Raw genomic sequence first — 20,531 nt, 5'->3', positions numbered from 1 at the left:
TCCCAAGTTCAATCCCCAGTATCAAAAAAAAGATAACAGGATATAGTATATAAATAGTTATATTCCAATAAAGTTGAAATTGTTTTCCTAGGAAGCTATAATTTACCAAAACTTTACTCAAGAATGAATAGTAAGCCTTTGGAGTTCTGTAATCATTAAAGAACCTGGACCAGAAATCAGAAACCTCCTCATAAGAAAATGGCAGGCTCAGGCCAGGGATTTAGCTCAGTGCACCCCGCCTGCCTCACAAGCACAAGGTCCTGAGTTCGATCCCCGGTACTGCAAAAAAAAAAGAAAATGGTAGGTCCAACTGGCTTTCCCAGTGACTTCTAGCAAACATTCAAACAAATTAATTCCAATAATCACAGACTTTCCAGAGCACAGAACTCTCCAAAACAGTTCATAAAGTTAATGTAATTTCCTAACAAAAAGAGAAGGAACATTATATATCAATCTCATAAATATAATTAGCAAACTGAATCCAGTAATACATTAAATTGGGTTTGCTTCAGAATCCAAGGTTGGTTTAATTATTTGTAAAAATTATTCATAAACCTGGAAAAATCATATATAAATAGATGTCAATACAGATTTAATAAAATTAAATATATATATGTGAGTTTTTTAAAAAAATACTCTTAGCAAACTAGGAATAAAAAGCTAATCTGATAAGGATAATTGTTAAACTAAAGTCACACAAAAACTTTACAGAAACATTTAATGGTGAAAAACTAAATTTTTTCTTTTTCTTTTCTTTTTCTTATACTGAGGATTGAACCACTGAATTACATCCCCAGCTCTGTTTATTTTATTTTGAGACAGTGTCTCACAAAGTTGCCTAGGCTGGTCTTGAACTTGCAGTCCTGCCTCAGCCTCCCCAGTAGCTGCGATGGCAAGTGTGTGGCACCGGGCCTGGCTGAAAGACAAGTACACCTTCTAGCCCCATTTTTCTTCTGCAGCATTCTGGAGATCTTAGCAAGTATATTTTCTCTCTCTCAATCTCCCTCTCTCTCTCTCTTTCTGTTCTGCAGTTTAGGATGGAAAAATCATTATTCATACATGAATACATAGAACATACTAATAAATCTACCAAGTATTTAAATTAATAGTTTAACAAGGCTAGAAACAAAACTAATGTACAGATGGAAACCCGGAGGCCAGGGAGAGAAGGGGCAAGAGAGGCCAGGGCGAGAGACTGCGGCCCGAAGCCATAGACCCCATAGTCCGGAGGGGTGAAGACCCGCAGGCGCCCCGCCACCTCCCATGCTCTTCAGCGACGGCTGGCTGGCCGGGCGAGGTCTCCGGGCTCATCTTCCGCCGCGAGCGGAGCCCGGGGCAGGGAAGGAAAGGGGATCATGCTGCCCTGGATTCCAAGGCCTGCGCACTCTGTGCGAAAAGGCTAAGGAAATTTTAACAAAAGAATCAAATGTGTGAGAGGTTCGTTGACTTGTTACCATCTGTGGAGATGTACATGGCCAATTCCATGACCTTAGGGAACTCTTTAGAATTGGTGGAAAATCAGCAAATGCCATGTATTCATAGGTGACTGCAGACAGAGGTGACTCCTGTAGCATTAAAGGTGCTTTATCCAGAACGCATTGCCATATTGAGAGGAAATCTTGAAAGCCCACAAATTCCCCAAGTATATGGCTTTTATGATGGATGTCTACCAAAATGCGGAAATACCAATATTTGGATTTTTTTTTTTTTTTTTTTTTTTGGTACCGGGGATCGAACTTAGGACCTTGCGCTTCCAAGGCAGCCGCCAGAACCACTGAGCTAAATCCCCACCCCTTATTTGGAAATATTTTACGGATCTCTTTATCTTCCACTTACAGCTTTAGCAGATGGTCAGATATTCTGCCTCCTTGGGGCCTCTCTCCATCTATAGAGACACTGGATCATATAAGAGCCCTGGATCTATTACAAGCAGTTCCACAGGAGGGCCTAATGTGTGACCTCTATTGGTCAGATCCAGATGATCATGGTGGATGGGGTACTTCACCACATGGTGCTGGCTACACATTTGGACAAGATATTTCTGAAACATTTAACCACACCAGTGGTCTCACACTGGTTTCTCTGAGCCCATCAGCTTGAAATGGAGGAATACAATTGATGTCATGATCAGAACGTGGTTACCATATTCAGTGACCCAATTACTGTTATCCTTGTGGAAACCAGGCTGTTATCATGGAACTGGATGATACCTTTAAATATTCTTTTCGTCAGTTTGACTCAGCACCTCGTTGTGGAAAGCCTCATGTTACTCTTGGCACCCTAGACTACTTCTTGTAAATTCTTCCTGGGAAAAAAACTGCCTTTGTATGTGAAAGTATACCTGGATATATGGTTTTTTTTAATCTTTAAAAAGCAACAGTAATCTGTGTTTTTATAATAAATTGTGATCTGTCTTGGCATTAAACCACATCATGGACCAAAATGTGCCATACTAATGATGAGGATTTAGCACAATTTGAGACTAAAATTTAGTACATTATGTTCTACATTGGTCAATCTAAGTTTGTCGTGGTAACTATTTTCCTCTGGACTCTTCCAGCAAAAAAAAAATAAAAACCTAACTGCTTTATCTCCTTTCGTGGTTATTTGAAAATTTTAGTTACAGTGTTTAGCACAGTTTAATACAGTTGGAGTTTTTTGTGGTTCTTTTTTCAGTACCAGGGATTGAACTCAGGACCTTGTGCTTTCAAGGCTGGAATGGCACCACTCAGCTAAATCCCCAGCCAGTTGGAGTGGGTTTTTTTGTTTTTGTTTTTTTATTTCTTATTTTTTGGTCCTGGGGATCAAACTCGGGTCCTTGCGCCTGAGCAGCAGGCCATGAAACCACTGAACTAAATCCCTGGCCCTCATGGAGTTTTATTTTTAAGAAAAATTCACAAGCTGACTTCCACTTAATCTACTACCCTTTATTTTATTGAAATGTATAAGTAACCAAGGAAAAGATTCTTCCTGGGAGTATGTTGTCATAACCTTAAAGAGATTGCCCTTCATTTACATTACTGTTTTATGTTGATCCCCATATCTCTGTATATTTGTCATGACAGCGCTTGCATCTTATTTGGTGTACTGAGCAAATAAGCTTTACATTTTCCAATCACTTTTCTTTTTTTTTTTTTTTTTTTTTTTTTGGTACCAGGAATCAAACTCGGGTCCTTGCGAGTTTTTATATACTAGTAATAAACAGGTAGAAAATAAAGTTTTATGGGTCGGGGATTTAACTCAGTGGTTCTGGCACCTGCCTCGCAAGCTGAGGACCCGAGTTTGATCCCCGGTACCAAAAAAAGAAAAAAGAAAAAAGAAAATAAAGTTTTATAACAAATGCTACTTGAAATATCACCAAATGAAATGCAACATAGTATCTTGGACTGGATCATGGAGCAGAAAAAAGACACTAGTGGAATCTGAATAAACTGTAGTTTAACGTATCTTATCTTACCAATACCAATTCCATAGTTACTATAGTTGTACCACAGTGTTGTAAGAGTTTAGCGTTAGACAACCTGCATCAAGGGCCACAGGGATTTTCTGTTCTGTCTGCAACTCAAATCTAAAATTATTTCAAAATTAAAAGTACCTAGAAATTATTTTAACAAAAGATGTGTCAGACTTTTTTGGGGAAAAACTATAAAATTTTAATGAGAAGTATTAAAGAAAATCTAAATAAATAGAAAATTTAACAAATTCATGGTTTAGCATTCTTGATTTACTAACAGGATTGACTATCCCTAAAGAAATTTGTAGATGGGCTGGGGATTTAGCCTGCCTGAGTTCAATCCCCGGTACAAGAAAGAAAGAAAGGAAGGAAGAAAGGAAGGAAGGAAAGAAGGAAGGAAGGAAGGACAGAGAGAGAGAGAGAGAAAGAAAGAAAGAAAGAAAGAAAGAGAGAAATTTGTAGATGCAATGCAATCCCAGTCAACACTCTAAAATTTTTGTGGAATTTATAACCTTAACGTTTTTATGAAAATGCAAATGGCCAAAAAGTGCCAGCATCCTTTTTTTGTTCGTGGGTTTTTTTTTTAATTTTAAAATAACTTTATTATCAAACACACACACATACAGAAATTAAAACCATTCACAGAAAAACAATGCAAGGGGAAGAAAACTACAATAATATTCAAATACAGTAGAACTCAACCAAAACAAAACTGAAAAGCACTTAAACATTTTTCCATATAACTAAATAAAACATCTCAAGCACCAACAAGACACAAGAATGTGATTTATTTCAGAAAGATTCCCAAAACCAACATTGAACAAATAATGGCCTGGAGAAAAAAGACTCCAGTTAGTTAGCATACTCCACATAAGCCAAACTTCTGCCTAATTTAAATTTCGATACAGGCATATGACAGGCGATGGAAACACAATCCGAGAAGTATGTTATTAGGTCATTTCACCCGTGTGTATCCTTAATTACACTCTCAGTTTCTCACACCAGAGAAACTATTCGGTATTTACATGTGTGTGTCCTATTTATTTCACTTAAGAGTATCGCCTCAATATGCATCCATTTAGCTATAAATGTCTCTAGTTTCTCATTCTTTATGGCTTTATTCTCATTCTTGTATTCTCATTATACAAAAAACCCACATCTTCTTTATCCAGTCTCCAGTTGATTGGCCCTTGGGCTGTTTCCAAGCTTTAGCTATTACAAACTGTGGTGCTATAAACATGGATGCACATATATCGCTGTGGTATGATTCTTTTAATTCTTTTGGGAAGACACTCAGCAGGGGAATAGCTGGGTCAAATGGGACCTCTAAGCCTCTAAGCTCTAATACAATTGTAGTGGGGGATCTCAATACCCCATTATCACAATTAGACAGATCATCTAGACAAAAAATTGTCTCACCTCAAAGTCACAGCAATCCTCCTGCCTCAGCTTCCTCACTGCTGGGATTACAGGTACCAAGATTTTATTTATTTATTTATTATGGTACTGGGGATCAAACTCGGATCCTTGCGCTTTTGAGGCAAGCGGTAGAACCACTGAGCCAAACCCCTGGCCCCCAAGATTTTTTTTTTTGGTACCAGGGATCAAACTCAGGATCTTGTGCTTGCAAGGCAGGTCCAGTGCTGCTGAGCTACATCCCTGGCCCTACCAAGATACTTCTAAAGAAGAATAAACTGATATTTTAGTTATTAAGATTTCATACAAAGCTATAATAATCAAGACAAAGTGTTATTGATATAAGATAAACAAACAGAATAGAGAACCCCACAAAGACCCATCACACCTTGACATTTTATATTTGATACTCGAAATATTATCATCTCCAATGACCTACACCTATTGACACTGGATATTTGATAGTGGGATCACTTCAGTTCTCTAATAAATGGTACCAATATTAAGTGAAACAATGAAATACATGAAATAAAATTGCATATCCATACATAGAAACCTGTATATGGGATCCCTACTTCACAACATATTTTTTAATTGCCAGGTGTGGTAGTACATGCCTGTCCTCCCAGCTACTGCAAATTCTGAGGCAAGAGGATTGCAAGTCCAAGCCCTCTCTCATAATAAAAAATAAAAAGACCTAGCAATGTAGCTCAGTTCAAGACCCTGGTTTCAATCCCGGGAAGCAACAAAATAAATAAATAATTCAAAATCAAAAAAGAAAAAAGAACTCTATTTTGGTAATAAGAGACCTAAATGTGAATGGCAAAACAAAAAGACATAAAATATTTGCAAGACATTGCCATAAGGAAAGATTTGGGGTGGGGTAATTGGAGATTGAACTGGAGATTGAACCTTACTCATGCTAAGCAAGCACTCTACCGTTGAGCTACATCCCTAGATAAGAATTTTTAAGCAACACCAAAAAAGTAATAACTATGAAGGAAAATGAGGATAAACTGGACTTTATCAAAATCCAAAGCTTGCTTCCACTGAAGGGTGTCATGTGTACTAGTTAGCTTTGCACTACTATCATGGAATACCCTACAGGCTGCTTAGGAAGAAGCTGGGGTTCACCAGCTTGACTAGGTTCCAAGTCTGAGACCGAGTGGCCCTTTAGAATGGCTTTTTGTAAGGACAGTGAGTGGCAGCACATCATGGTGAGAGCAGCACAGGACCAAGCACGTGACTAAATCTCAAAGTCAGAGCAGAGAGAAAGTGCCTGCAGTGCCACAGTCTGTCTCTCTGAGGGCCCAGGTGCATCCCCAGGGGCTTATGCCTCCCAGGAGGCACCATCACCTCCTAATACTGCCGCGCCAGAGACCAAGGCTTTCATCAAAATGGACCTTGGGGCATTATTGCAAGTGACAAGGGAATCAGCAGATTGGGAGAAGATACTAGCAATCCATATAACTGAAAAAGAGCTCATTTAGAACAAAGAAAAAAATCATTAATTGAAAGACAGGTGACTCAGAGAAAAATGGGCAAAACAACTGAATAGGCACTTTAAAGATTCCTAGTCAATTAACGTATAAAACAGTGTTCAGTCTCAAAAGGACACAGAGAAAGCAAACTAAAGCCTTGGTGAGCTACAATCACTCACTCACAGGATTATACACCTAAAAGTAAGACTGTGCCTGTTGTCAGTGAACATGCTACATGTCATGTCAGTAAACAACCACATTAGAGGTCGTATACAAGGCTGGGTGTGTAAATCAGTAAAAGCATTCCAGAAACAGGCAAGGTGAATGTGCACATGCCTGGCAATACCACTCCTGGAGAAACTCATGCATGTTTGCACTGGGATATGCAAATAAGGACACTTATGGCAGCTATCAATAGTGGTAGCAAATTATGTAGACATTTGTCTTCAGTTCTGAAAACAGAGCACTAGGGTATATCCCCAGTCCTTTGTATTTTTAAAGTTTGAAGCAGAGTCTTACTTATTTGCCCAGGCTGGCTCCAATCTTGCAATCTTCCTGCCTTGGTTTCCTGAGTGGCTGGGTTAACAGGTATGAAGCACCACATCCAGATATGCTTTTTTCTGTTGCTGAGATTGAATCCAGGACCTTTGTGTGTGCTAAGTATCCCTACCTTTGTTTGTTTTGTTTTGTTTTTTGGTACTGGGGATCGAACTCAGGTCCTTGGCGTTTGCACAGCAGGCGGCGCAATCACTAAGCTAAATCCCCAGCCCTACCTTTGCTTTTAAAAGGATGATTTCCTTCCCCTCCAGTGATTTACCATGCCTCTTGGAAGAGGATATATTCCACCTATTCGATTTGATTCACCGTGAGATAAGCTTTGGTGAATAAACTGTGAGTAGAACAGACATAATATACAGTCTATCACATCCAAGCAAAAGCTTTGAGAAAAAAAAGCTTTGAGAGTTGTAGCTATTGTTTCTGCTTCTGCCACGAAAAGGTACCTTTCAGATTAAGCCAGCATGGTGGTGCACACCTATGGTCCCAGCACTCTGGGAGGCTGAGGCGGGAAGGCAGGAGGATCACAAGTTTCAGCCCAGCCTGGGCAATTTAGCAACTTGGCAAGACCACAGTATTAAAGGAGTAGGGATAGAGGATGTAGCTCAGTATGAAGGCCCCAGGTTCAACCCCCAGTACACAGGAAGCAAAAAAAAAAAAAAAAAAGGCATGTTCCAAATAGAATTTGCACTCTCAGTCTTTGTCCCGAAATGAGAAAATGTATTGAAAAGACCCAAGCTGATAAGGCTTATAAGTAAAAAAAGGAAGAATCAAATTTGTTATTGTAAGGCAGTGAGAGTTAGGAGCTGCTTATTGCTGCAAAGCTAATAAAATAGATAAATCATGGTATCTGGTCATGCATTGCTAACAACAGTCTCTCTCTCTCTCTCTCTCTCTCTCTCTCTCTGTGTCAATCTTTGTCTCCATGGTACTGGGGATTGAACACAGGGCCTTGTGCATGCTAGTCAGGCCCTCTTCCACTGAGCTACATCCCTAGCACTTTTTATTTTGAGATGGGGTCTTGCTAAGTTACCCAGGCTGGCCTCAAACTTGTGATCCTCCTGCTTCACCACCCCCAATGCCTGGGATTACTAGCATGTGCCATGACACTCAGCCATAAACAAATAGCATATACAATGACAGTAAGCATATACAGCATATACAATGTGTACATAAGCATATATAATGTATAATAAGCATATACAGCATGTACAATGGCCATGAGATAATAATGAAACTGAACAATTCCTAGTGAAGCTATGGTCATTGAAACATCACAGTGCAATGCCTTACACATGTATTTGTGGTGATATTGGTATATACAAATCTACTGTGCTGCCAGTCTTATAAAAGTATATACATATAATTATATATAGTGCATAATTTCTCATAATAATAATAAATGACTATGTTATTGGCCTATGTAATTACTATACACATTTTTTACCATTACTTTTTTGAGAGAAAGTACTGGGGATTGAACCCAGGGCTATGGGTTGCAATGAGCTACATCCCCAGCCCCTTTGAGACAGGCTCTTGCTATGTAGCCCAGGCTGGCTTTGAACTTATGACAATCTTCCTGTCTCAGCCTCCTGAGTGCTGGGATTACAGCATGTGCCGCCATGCCCAGCTGTTATTTTATATTTTGAGATATAGACTCACTAAGTCACTAAACTGCCCAAGCTAGAACTTCTGATCCTCCTGCCTCAGGCTCCCAGGGTGCTGGGATTATAGTCATTCACTACCACGCCTAGGTTTTTGTTCTTTTTTTTTTTTTTTAACTGTAAAAGAGTATGCCATGTTATGTTACAGCAGCCTTATTCATCTCATATTTACCACATCTTCTGACTGCATCATGAGGCCCTGTCCAGTAATCAACCTATATCATCTAGGTTTGCATAAGTAAAAAACTCTTTGATGTTCATGAAATGATGAAATCACCCAAGGAACCATTTCTCAGTGTGTATTCACAGTGAAGCTTTGAAGAACTGTAAACTAACAGTGGAATACCGAATAGCAACAAGAACAAATGAGACAAACCCGCCTCATAATGGAATGATGTTGAAAAAAGAAGCCAGATACAAAAGAACATATACAACCTGATTTCACATTCACAAATCTCAGAAGCAGGAAAATGCTTTGTTGGGGAATTTCTATATGAAGAGAGTGCTGCTAGGGTTTGGTTGTGGGTTGGAGAAAAGGCAGTTGGACGCAGAAAGGGAACAAGGTGAGAGCTTCTGGGCCTCACAATGCTCTCCTTTGTGAAGTGGGTGTTGTGTCTAGGTTTCTTCTTCAAAAGCACCCTTCGTCTTATCAATTTCCATACCTATTTCACAATTCAAAAGATTTCTAAAAATTCCCTAGCATTGCTCATGTGTTCCTCTAAGTCTTCTTTGGATGTTTCCAGTCATCCCTCACCTGGAAAGCACTACAGTGCAGTTTCGTAACTGAGATTTCACAAGATGTGAGATCAAAATGCTTTCCTGATAGCCCAGCACAGAATATCTTAATGCTGCTTCTTCTCTGATTCCTGGAATTCTTGATCCAAAAACCCCCCAGAAAACCACTCACACCAATCTGGCAAAGTCCACTAATTCAGCTGCTGATTAGTTAAAATTCTTCCATTCTTTAGAGGCCTACACATTTTTTCCTCTTAAGGAGGATCATAGTTGCGTTATGGTGATTTCCAGAATCATTTTCTGAAATTCAAGTACTTATTTCTTATTCTTCCTTAATTTCTATTATTTGTTCAGCACCTGCAGCTTACACAGAGATGTAAGAAAATAACAATGATTGTTGATATTTTAGAAAAATAACAAAAAATGGAATTTTACCCATATTGTAAACATGAGGAACACTTCTGGTACAGGATGCTTTGAGTTCTTTGTTTCTTAAACATTCACAATGAGTCAAACTATGTTACTGGTGTTTGCGTTTCATTATGACTGAACTTATATTTTCTTTTTGCTTACTGAAGGGAGAATTTCAATATACAATCAGCTTTTCAGTCTTCTGCTCAACTTTAATTTCCTAATCCTCCTTAGTACTATGTTTCTTCTAATTTCATTTATAAGGTATCACTCCAGGAGCTAGGGATTTAGCTCAGTGGCACTGCACCTACCTCACAAGTGCAAGGTCCTGAGTTTGATCCCCAATACTGAAAAACAAACAAACCACAAGATATCACTCTAGAGACAAATTCCTTTCCTACACATACAGCATTAGTCAGGTGTGGTGGCACCTGTAATCCCAGAATTTGGGAGGCTGAGGCATGAGTTCAAGGCCATCCTGAGCTACACTGTGAGACCCTAAAAAACAAAAAACACACAACATAAATATAACCTTTACCAGGCCGGGAATTTAGCTCACTGGTTCTGCCACCTGCCTCGCAATTGCAAGGTCCCAAGTTCGATCCCTAGTACCAAAAGAAATATTTTAAAAAAATATGTATATATATATATATTTATAAAACCTTTACCAAAATATCATTTTTGTAAAATTTCCTCTTCTAATTGCAGTGCACTTCTGAAAACAGGACATAGGGATTCTCTTACTCCTCTAGGCAAAATGGGTGCCAAATAACACACATTCATGCAATGTAATTTCTTCTCTTTAGCTGAAATCACAGATGGTTGTGGTAAATGGTATAGGTGCCTTCTTATGACATATATCTTCCTTAAAAATTACGTGGTATACCCCTGTATTAATAAGGTTGTAGGAAGACAGATTATTTGCAAATGGGAAGATGACCAACAGATGGAGGGAAGGAGAGGGGAAGATGACATAAAAAAATGTAGGATGTATTATGTACATGTACCAACTCTCCACAATTAGTGTAATCATTATATATGCCAAATATATACTTAAAAATAAACAAAAATAATCAGACTGTAACCAAGAAACTAGAAGAGTTTTTTTGGTTTTTGTTTTTGGTACCGGGGATCGAACTCGAGACCTTGTGCTTTCGAGGCAGGCGGCAGAACTACTGAGCTAAATCCCTGGCCCTGTATAGAGTTTTTGTTATTTGGTTTTTCAGTTGGAAGGTTTTTTGTTTTGTTTTATTTTGTTTGCAGTACCAGGGATCAAACTCAGGATCTTGCACTTTGGAGTCAGGCATGGAGCCACTGAGCTAAATCCCCAGCCCTTGGTTTTTGTGTTTTTTGGTGGTATAGGGGATTGAACCCAAAGCTTTATGGATGCTAGGAAAGTGCTATCCTTTTTTTTTTCTTTTTGAGACAGGGTCTTGCAAAGCAGTTCAGACTGGCTCCGAACTCATAGCAATCCTCCTGCTTCAGCTTTCTGAAAGTTAGGATCTGAATGCTAGGTATGCGCCACAACGCCTGGCCTGAAAAAGGAAGTTTAATGCAGGAAGTTAATTCCACATCTGATGGAGAAGATGAGAAACCAGTAGTAGATATGAGGCACTCCAGAGATTATCAACAGCAGAAAGACCCTACTATACCTGAGCTGAAGAACAAGGTAAGAAGTGCTATTACTGGGACAGAGGAACCAGAATCATCTAGTAGAAGCTGAAACCATGGCAGGACCCATAGAGGAGATGTAGCCCAGGCAAGGCTGGAGGTTCCACCCAGGACATTTTTTTTGAGACAGGGTTTCACTATGTAGTTCAGGATGGCCTTGAACTCACTATGGAGCCCAGGCTGACCTCAAAATTGCCATCATGCCCAGCTACCCAGGGCAAAATGAAAGAGGAAAATATCCTGGCTTCTCTCCCTCCATGTGCCACCAGTGTAACTCAGTGCCCAAACTCAGCTGGAAAACAAGCAAGAGCAAGAGGACATGGTGAGAGTAAGAAATGGGGGAACCAAAAAGAAAAGGAAACTCAGAGAAGTCATGACACTCATCTCCAAGGTCAAGGATATCACCCGGGAGAAGAAATAGGTTTATTCTCCATTGCACATAAGAGGATGAACAGATAGAAAACAACTCTAATAAATAAACTGCAACTCACAATTAGGAAGAACATTTAAATAAGCAGAATGTCTAAAAAAGGGAACAGCTTGCCTTCAAGAGTGTTCTTAGATTCCATAGATCTATAAATATTGAAATATTACAAATGAACTGTTTTTCTGTAAATTCTGGATTATGTCATTAAAAGCCACAGGCCAATGTTAGAGGTGAGGAATCTAGGTAGTGAGTATATGAATGTTCACCATGAAATCTTTTGACTTTGCTACAGATGTGAAATGTGTAATAACATGTTAGAAAAAGCAGAAAGAGGTTGGGGATTTAGCTCAGTGGTTCCGCTGCCTGCCTCACAAGCGCAAGGACCCGAGTTTGATCCTCGGTACCAAAAAAAAAAAAAGAAAAAGCAGAAAGAGCATTTGATAAGGTCGAACACCCATTCATGATTAAAAAAAAAACCCACAGAAAATCAGATAAGATGGTCTTTCTCAATCTAATAAATGCCACCTATGACAAGCCAACAGCCAACATCACACTAAATGCACAAAAACTGAAAGCTTTCACTTTAAAAATCAAGAACAAGACAAGAATGTCCACTGTCACCACTCTTATTCAATATAGTTCTGGAAACATTAGCCAGAGCAATTAGACAACAGAAAGAAATAAAAGAAATAAGGATAAGAAAGGAAGAAGTTATATTATCATTATTTGCTGAAGATATGATATTCTACATAGAAGATCCCAAAAATTCCACCAAAAGACTTGTAGATATAATAACCAAATTCAGTAGTGTAGGGCCGGGGATTTAGCTCTGAGGTGCCACCACCTGCCTTGCAAGTGCAAGGTGCCAAGTTTGATTCCCGGTACCAAAACAAAAAAACAACAACAAATTCAGTAGTGTAGCTGCATACAAAATCAACATTAAAAAAATCAATAGAATTCCTGTACACAAATAACAAACTTACTGAGAGAGAAAGTAGGGAAACAACACCTTTCACAATAGCATCAAGAAATATTAAGTATCTAGGAATCAATTTAATGAAGGAAATAAAAGACCTTTACATGGAAAACTACAGTATTCTGAAAAAGGAGATATAAGAGGATATCAGAAAATGGAAAGAGATCCATGGTTCTTGGACAGGAAGAACCAATGTAGTGAAAGTGGCCATACTTCCAAAATTGTTATACAGATTCAATGCAATCTCAATCAAAATTCCAACAGCATATCTCACAGAACTAGAGAAAACAGTCCTAAAATTCATTTGGAACCAGAAGAGACCTAGAATATCAAAGGCAATTCTGGGCAACAAAGGCAAGGCAGGAGGCATCACAACCCCTGACTTGAAATTATACTACAAAGCTACTGTGATAAAAAAACCAGCATGCTACTGGGAAAAAAAAAACAAAAACAGACCTTGGGGCCGGGGATTTAGCTCAGTGGTTCCGGTGCCTTCAGCTCAGTGGTTCCGGTGCCTTCCTTGCAAGCACAAGGTCCCGAGTTCAATCCCCGTAGCAAAACAAACAAACAAACAAACAAACAAAAAGGACCTCAGGATCAATGCAACAGATTAGAAGATGCAGAAACAACTTCAAACATACTCAGCCACCTTATCTCTGACAAAGGAGACAAACACATTTACTGGAAGAAAGACAGCCTCTTTAATAAATGGTGTTGGAAAAACTGGCTTTGGACTTGCCAAAGATTGAAACTAGACCCATATCTTTCACCACCCACTAAACTAAAATTGAAATGCATCAAAGATCTAAATTTTTTTTTTGGTACTGGAGATTGAACTTAGGACCTTGTGCTTGAGAGGCAGGTGCAGTGCTGCTGAGCTAAATCCCCAGCCCTAGAAATATTTTATTTTATTTATTTATTTATTTTTGGTACTGGGGATCAAACTCGGGTCCCTTGTGCTTGCACAGCAGGCGATGAAACCACTGAGCTAAATCCCCAGCCCCAATATTTTAATACTTAGAGGGCCAGGAATTTAGCTAAGTGGTTCTGGCACCTGCCTTGCAAGCACAAGGTCCCAAGGTCAATCCCAGGTACAAAAAAAAAAAAAAAAAAAAATTAGATCTTCAGGGGTCGGGATTTAGCTCAGTGGTTTCGCCGCCTGCTGCGCAAGCGCAAGGACCCAAGTTCAATCCCCGGTACTAAAAAAAAAAACAACCCAAAACCTTGGACATGTAGTTACCATAAGATCCAGCAAATAAATATATATGTATGTTAGATGTTATATATGTGTGTATATATGTATATATAGATAATGAAATGAGAACAGAACCACAGAAAAATTTGTACACAAATATTCATAACATTATTCTTAAGAGCCAAAACGTAGAAACAACTCGAATACCAACTGATAAGTACATAAATAAAATGTAGCATGTCCATATATTATTCAGCAACAAAAAGGAACTATACTAGCCTGTTTTCTGTTTCTCCAGCAAAATGTTGGAGACCTGTACTTTATGAACAAGTTTATTATTATCACTTTTTTTTTTTTTGGTACCGGGGATCAAACTCGGGTCTTTGCGCTTGTGCAGCAGGCGACCAAACCACTGAGCTAAATCCCCGGCCCTATGAACAAATGTATCTAGCTAATTATTCTGAGGTTCAGGGGCCTGGCACCAGGATCCACTCAGTTCTCGTAAAGGCCTCATAGTGATGGTTTCACAAGGGTGGGTGCTCTGGGAAAGAGAAAGACCACATCAAAACAGGAAGCCAAAGCAAGGGAAGGGCTTAGTGATGAATGATCTCCCTGGAGGCCCCACCTCTTAACGGTTCCATCACCTCTTCACATGGTGACACTAAAGTCCAAATTCCCACCCAGCACATAAACCCCGAGGAGACAGTTTCAAACCATATGAGCTCAGAGCAGGAACGGTATAGTGATACATCCCACAACACAGGTAAACTTTGAGAACACTATGCTAAGTGAAAGAAGCCTGTCACAAAATACCACAGTGTACAATTCCCTTCAGATGAAATTCCAGACTGGGGTTGCCATGGTCTTGGAGGAGGAGAGATGGGAAGTGACAGCTGATGGATATGGGCTTTATTTTAGGAGAGATAAAAATGTTCTCAATGTAGATGGTGGTAATGGTTGCACATTCCTGTGAATGTACTAAAAAACTGAATTGTACACTTTAAATGGGTGAATTATGTCTTAGTAGAGCTGTTACAAATAATTCATATTTGATATATTCACAGTGAGTGTTCATCGAACTAAAGTGAGTTATGTCCGTTCTACATGATCAATGCTGATTTTCTTCCTATTTGTTTTTTTTCTTGGTTTGTGTGTCTCTTCCTCTTTACTCTCCTTTAAAACATACTGTTTCTCATTCCCTTTCTTTTACTTACCTTCTATGTTCAAACCCTGGACAATACTGCACATGTCCATGACTTCAAGGCCATTTTTATCTCCTACTCTTATCTCAGACAGACTTCTCTGTATCTTCTCTATATTCTCATATACCCACCTGCCTATTAAAATCCCCTTTCTGCCGGGTGTGGTGGTGCACACCTGTAATCCCAACACTCAGAGGCTGAGGCAGGAGGATTGCTGTCAGTTCTAGGCCAACCTGGGCTACATAGTGAGTTCAAGACCACATAGTGAGACCCTGTCTCAAAAAAACAAAAAATAATGTTCACTTTGGTAGTACATATACTAAAAATCAAAAAGTTAAAAAAAAAAATCCCCTTTCCAAGGTGAACTCTGTCACACACCTGCCATGATGCACTAGTACACTGTGAACATAACTGTTATTCCTGTTATACTCTTTTGTTCATCTCTCATTAGACTGTTCTTTATTTTTTTTGTTTTATTTTGTTTTGTTTTGTTTTGCGGTACTGGGGATCAAACTCAGGACCTTGTACTTGCCAGGCATGCGTGGCGCCACTGAGCCATATCCCTGGCCCAGACTCTGTTCTTTGGAAGCAAGAACTGTGTCCATTTATTTCTGGTTCCTTAACCCAGTCCAGTGCCTAACTCCAAAATCTCACCCCATGCTGTTAGTCTAATGAATGCACAGATGAGGCCTATGGGGAGACACAGAGCAGTCCAGCAGCACAGCCAGGGAACAGTGTTGTTTTAAAGGCAAGTGTGAGTATGTGCTAGTCACACATGTAATACTTCCATTTCTAGTTATTTAAGTTGGCCTTCTCAGAAAGCAGTCCTGAGAGAGTTTCCTTAAATCTCTGTAAATAGGGAAGAATAGAGGGGTTGAAGGGAGGGCTGGGCAAGGGTGAAAAATAAGAACCAAAAGAGACTATGTAAAGGTGTAAATTTCCAATGATGAATGTCATCATATTGTATACCTAAAATGTACCAATGATTAGAATGAATAATCGATAATGCAAAATAGGAAGAAAAGGTCCAAAGGGGTAGGGGTAGTGGGAAGCACAGGGGAAAGGAAAGAAGGGAAAGGAAAAATGCTGAGAAATGGAAAAAATGGAAATAAAGTCTTTGTAAATAGGGAAGGGTGGAGGGGGTGAAGGGAGGGCTAGGAATGGGGAAAAAATAAGAACCAAGATGCATCATGTAAAGGTACAATTCCCAATGAGAAATGTAATTGTGTTGTATACCTACAATGTACCAATAAAAAAATTTAAGAGAAAAAGAAAAACAACTGTAGAATACTTCAGAAGATAACTTTCTACTTACCTAAAAGAAAAAACAAGGACAAAAAACTTTTAAACTTCATTTCATGAGGAAATTTTTTTGTCTTAATTTTTTTATATTGCATTATGAATAGATGTTTCAAAAATGCTGCATGCACATTAAATCATGGTAAATAAAAAAAAAAAGAGTTTACTATTCAATGGTTTCTTTAAAATGCAAATAAGAATGGAATTCCAGAAGCTTGCACAATAAAGAGAACTTCTTTCTCTTCTTTCTCTCCTTCCTGGAACTTGTTATTGGGCTCTTCCTAAGAAATGTTTTCATTGCAAAGTTCTTTTTAAAATACTCAATGTTTAGCTATCAGGTGGCACACTCTGGGGAGTTTGAGAACTCAGGAATGTGGAAGTGTCTCACGGTATGGCGAGAGGCTTCACTTACCAGCCCTCTGCTTTACATTGCTGCCAAGGCTTCTCATCAGCTCTTCCACATCCACCCATCAACACTCTAGTTTACTGGGGAAAAAGGATTTTAAGAAAGTTTAAATATTAAAAATGGTTGTTTCTGTGAAACAGGACCAAAGTAATGAAAGGGTCAGGGCATATTTACTGCCATTATAAGTTCTTCTGTAGCATTTGTTTTATAACTATGTCCATATCTTACTGTTTTTTTTAAATCTTGTCTACATTTTGTCCAGCTGTAATCATGAGATATATTTACTCCTTTTGTTCACTCATATCTTCTAACAAATTATTACCTGGGTGTGGTGCCACACACCTGTAATCCCAGCATTCTGGGAGGGTGGGGCAGGAGTTACACATTGATCGGAGCCTGGGCAATTTGTGACTCAGCAAATCTCTATCTCAAAATTAAGGAAAAAAAATGTTTTTAAAGGGCTAGGGATGTAGCTCAGTCCAAAGGGCTAGGTTCAATGCCCAATACCAACACTGAGATAGATAGATAGATAGATAGATAGATAGATAGATATAACCTTAAAGATTTTTTCCTCTATATTCACTAGACCAGCAACTTCCAGTTTTTGGTATTGTACGGAACGTTATTTTCAGCAATACTGGGGACTGAACCTGGGCCTCAAATGTACTACACAAGTGCTCTACCACTAAGCTACCTCACCCCTTCTTAAAATTTTGAGACAGGATCTTGCTATATTGTCCACAGCAGCTCTGTGCAGGTGTAATGACTGCAAGGCCTGCCAGTCAGGAAACTGACACAGGCAGATCACCTGTTCAAGGTCAGCCTGGGCACTTAGTGAGATCCTGTCTCAAAATAAAATGAAACAGGACCCAGGAACATAGCTCAGTGATAGAGGATTTGCCTTGGATGTGTGAGGCCCTGGGTTTAATCCCCAACACCAAAACAACAACAAGGCGTCAGGCACAAGTATCAAAAAGTTGAGTTTCTGGTTAACTAAGTATATACTGAATCACTGAAGAAATGGCCAGATCTTTTCTCAAAATGAATGTATCATTCTGTATTCCTATTAACAATGTGTGAGAATTCAGCTTGCTCTATATACTCACTCACATTTGGTGACTGGTCTTTTTACATTTTACCCACTGTGGTGAGTTTTTGTGGTCTGTTGTTGTAGTTTTAATTCACATAGTTTGGTAAGGAATAATACTGAACATTTCATGTGTTTATTGGCCATTCTCACATTCACATCTGCTTTTGTGATGTTTCTATGCAAATGATTTTCTGTTTTTAAATTGGATTATCTTATTAAGGAATAAGATTTCTTTATATATATTGAATATAAATCCTTTGTCAGAAGACATGATGCAAATGTTTTGTTTTCTTTGCAGTATCTTTCAAGAACATTCAAATTTTGATATCGAATTCATACAAATCATGGTTTTATTTTTATAGTTTGTGTTTTTTCTATGCTAAGAAATATTTGCCTACCCCAATATTATGTACAAAGATCTTTCTCTACTGAAAATTTTTATACTTTTAGCGTTTACATTTATAACTTTTTTACTTAATTTATTATTTTTTATAGTACTGGGAACTAAACCTAGAGTCTTCACACTCAGCAACATCTCCAAGCCCACCCTCTTTTTTTGGTTTTTGTCTTTTTGAGGCAGCGTCTCCCTGTGTAGCTTAGGCTGGTCCTGAACTCACAATGTAGCCCAGGCTGAGCTTGAACTCTCAGTGATCCTCCTGCCTCAGCTTCCTGAGTGCTGGGATTACAGGTGTGTGTTACCACACCTGGCTCTCACCCTCTTCCCCCACCCCCCACCCCGGTACCAGGGATCAAACTCAGGACCTTGCACTTGCCAGGTAGGCATGGTGCGACTGGGCCACAACCCTGGCCCCTGTCGCCCTCCTTCTTTAAGACCAGGTCTCCCTAATTCAATACACTGTCCAGGCTGGGCTCAATCCTGCACCCGCGTTTCACCTTCCAAGAGTGCTACGATCACAGGCACTGCTACTAGGCCCGGCTTTAAGTTGATTGCTTTGTACAGTATGAAGTCAGGGCTGGCTCTTTCCTCTGATCCCCTACCCCTGTAGATTATTTGTTCTTTTTTTGTTTTTGGTACCAGGGATCAAACTCAGGACCTTGTGCTTGCGAGGCAGGCGCTGGAACCACTGAGCTAAATCCTTGGCCCAATTATCTTACTTGTTCTGCAACCAATTTTTTTTCTTTTGCTGGGGATGGACCATGGAGCTTCCTTTTTGCTAGGCAAACACTACCCCTGAGCTATTACACCCCAGCCCCAGCACACTGCCTTAATTACGGCTGCTTTACAGTAACGTCTACAAATTTGGTAGGATAAATCCTCCAACCTTATTATTCCTTCTCTAAACTGTCTTAGCTAATCTCTTTACATCTCACATACATTTTAGAATCACTGTCAATTTCTACATAAAATCCTGCTTGAATTTTAATTGGGATTACAATAAATCTATAGGTCAATTTGGGAAAAATTGATATCTTTATAATACCTAGTTTTCATGGTACATTTTCATTTATTTAGCTTATTTTCTCTCAGCAATATTTTTTTCCTACACAGGCTTTGCAAACATTTTGTAAAATATATTAAGAACATCATTTTTGAGACATTACTGTATTATAAATTGTTTTTTAAAATTCAATGTCTGGTTGTTCGTTGGTAGTAGTTTTTATACATTTACATTTATATATTGCTATTGTATTCTGTGACTTTACTAAATTTAATTATGGGTTCCAGTAGTTCTTTTTGTGGAGATTACATTGTGGTTTCTTCTCCCCCTGCCCCCTTTGGTTCCAGGGATTGAACCCTAGGCCTTTACACAGACCTATATCCTCAGCCTTTTTAAAAATTTTTTATTTTGTGACAGTTTTACTAAGTCATTAAGTTTCCTTGGCAGGGCTCAAACTTTGCAATCCTTCTACCTCACCCTCTTATAGTGCTGAGATTACAGGTCTATACCACCAGCCCCAGCTGAAAAATCTTTTTTTAAATATGAGGATTACTACATTTTACTTTGAATCACACACAATGAATGGTAACTTAACAGTTCCACAGAAGCAGCAGCCAGGCAGGGTAGCACACACCTGTGAGCTCAGCACTCAGGAGGCTAAGGCAGGAGGATTGTGATGAGTTCACAGCCATCCTGTCTCAAAAACAAACAAACAAACAAAGTGTTCCACAAGATGCCAAGTCAAGTTTCAGAATTTTACAGGAATTCATGCCCTTCCTAACTTAAAACTGTATTAACCACATCCTGAGCTCAACCTGAAAATATATTTCCCTAAGATGATCCAGCAACCAACTTAGCCCTATGTGACTTTCTACACTAAGGACGCAGTAGATGATGTAGCTCTAAGGCTCAGCCAACTGCTGTTGAGCCTTATTCTTTTTGCTGTTTTTCTTTTTTGAGACAGGGTCTTGCTATGTAATTCAGGCTGATTGTAAACTCACTACGTAGCCCAAACTGGCCTCAGACTTGCAGTGATCCTCCTGCCTCAGTTTCTTGAGTCTTGGGATTACAGGAATGCACTACCACATCCAGGTGGGCCTGTGTCTTGTTGTTGTGGAGTTTTTTTGTTTTGTTCTTTTGACCTGCATT

General features: G+C 39.1%; 1 pseudogene across 1 annotated transcript; it reads left to right on the top strand.

Annotated features, from left to right (window-relative positions):
* The first annotated feature begins 889 nt into the window (after positions 1-889).
* On the top strand, positions 890-19,029 carry LOC147829007 (serine/threonine-protein phosphatase 2A catalytic subunit beta isoform pseudogene; annotated as a pseudogene). Its single transcript, XR_015449726.1, has 2 exons — positions 890-896; positions 1,839-19,029. The product of XR_015449726.1 is annotated as a serine/threonine-protein phosphatase 2A catalytic subunit beta isoform pseudogene (transcript).
* The last annotated feature ends 1,502 nt before the right edge of the window (positions 19,030-20,531 follow it).

The sequence above is a fragment of the Heterocephalus glaber genome, unplaced genomic scaffold (assembly GCF_053883595.1).
Source record: "Heterocephalus glaber isolate CG9 unplaced genomic scaffold, H.glaber_assembly_v1.0 deba00000809, whole genome shotgun sequence".
NCBI lineage: Eukaryota > Metazoa > Chordata > Mammalia > Rodentia > Bathyergidae > Heterocephalus > Heterocephalus glaber.
This window is presented reverse-complemented; position numbering and strand designations above follow the sequence as displayed.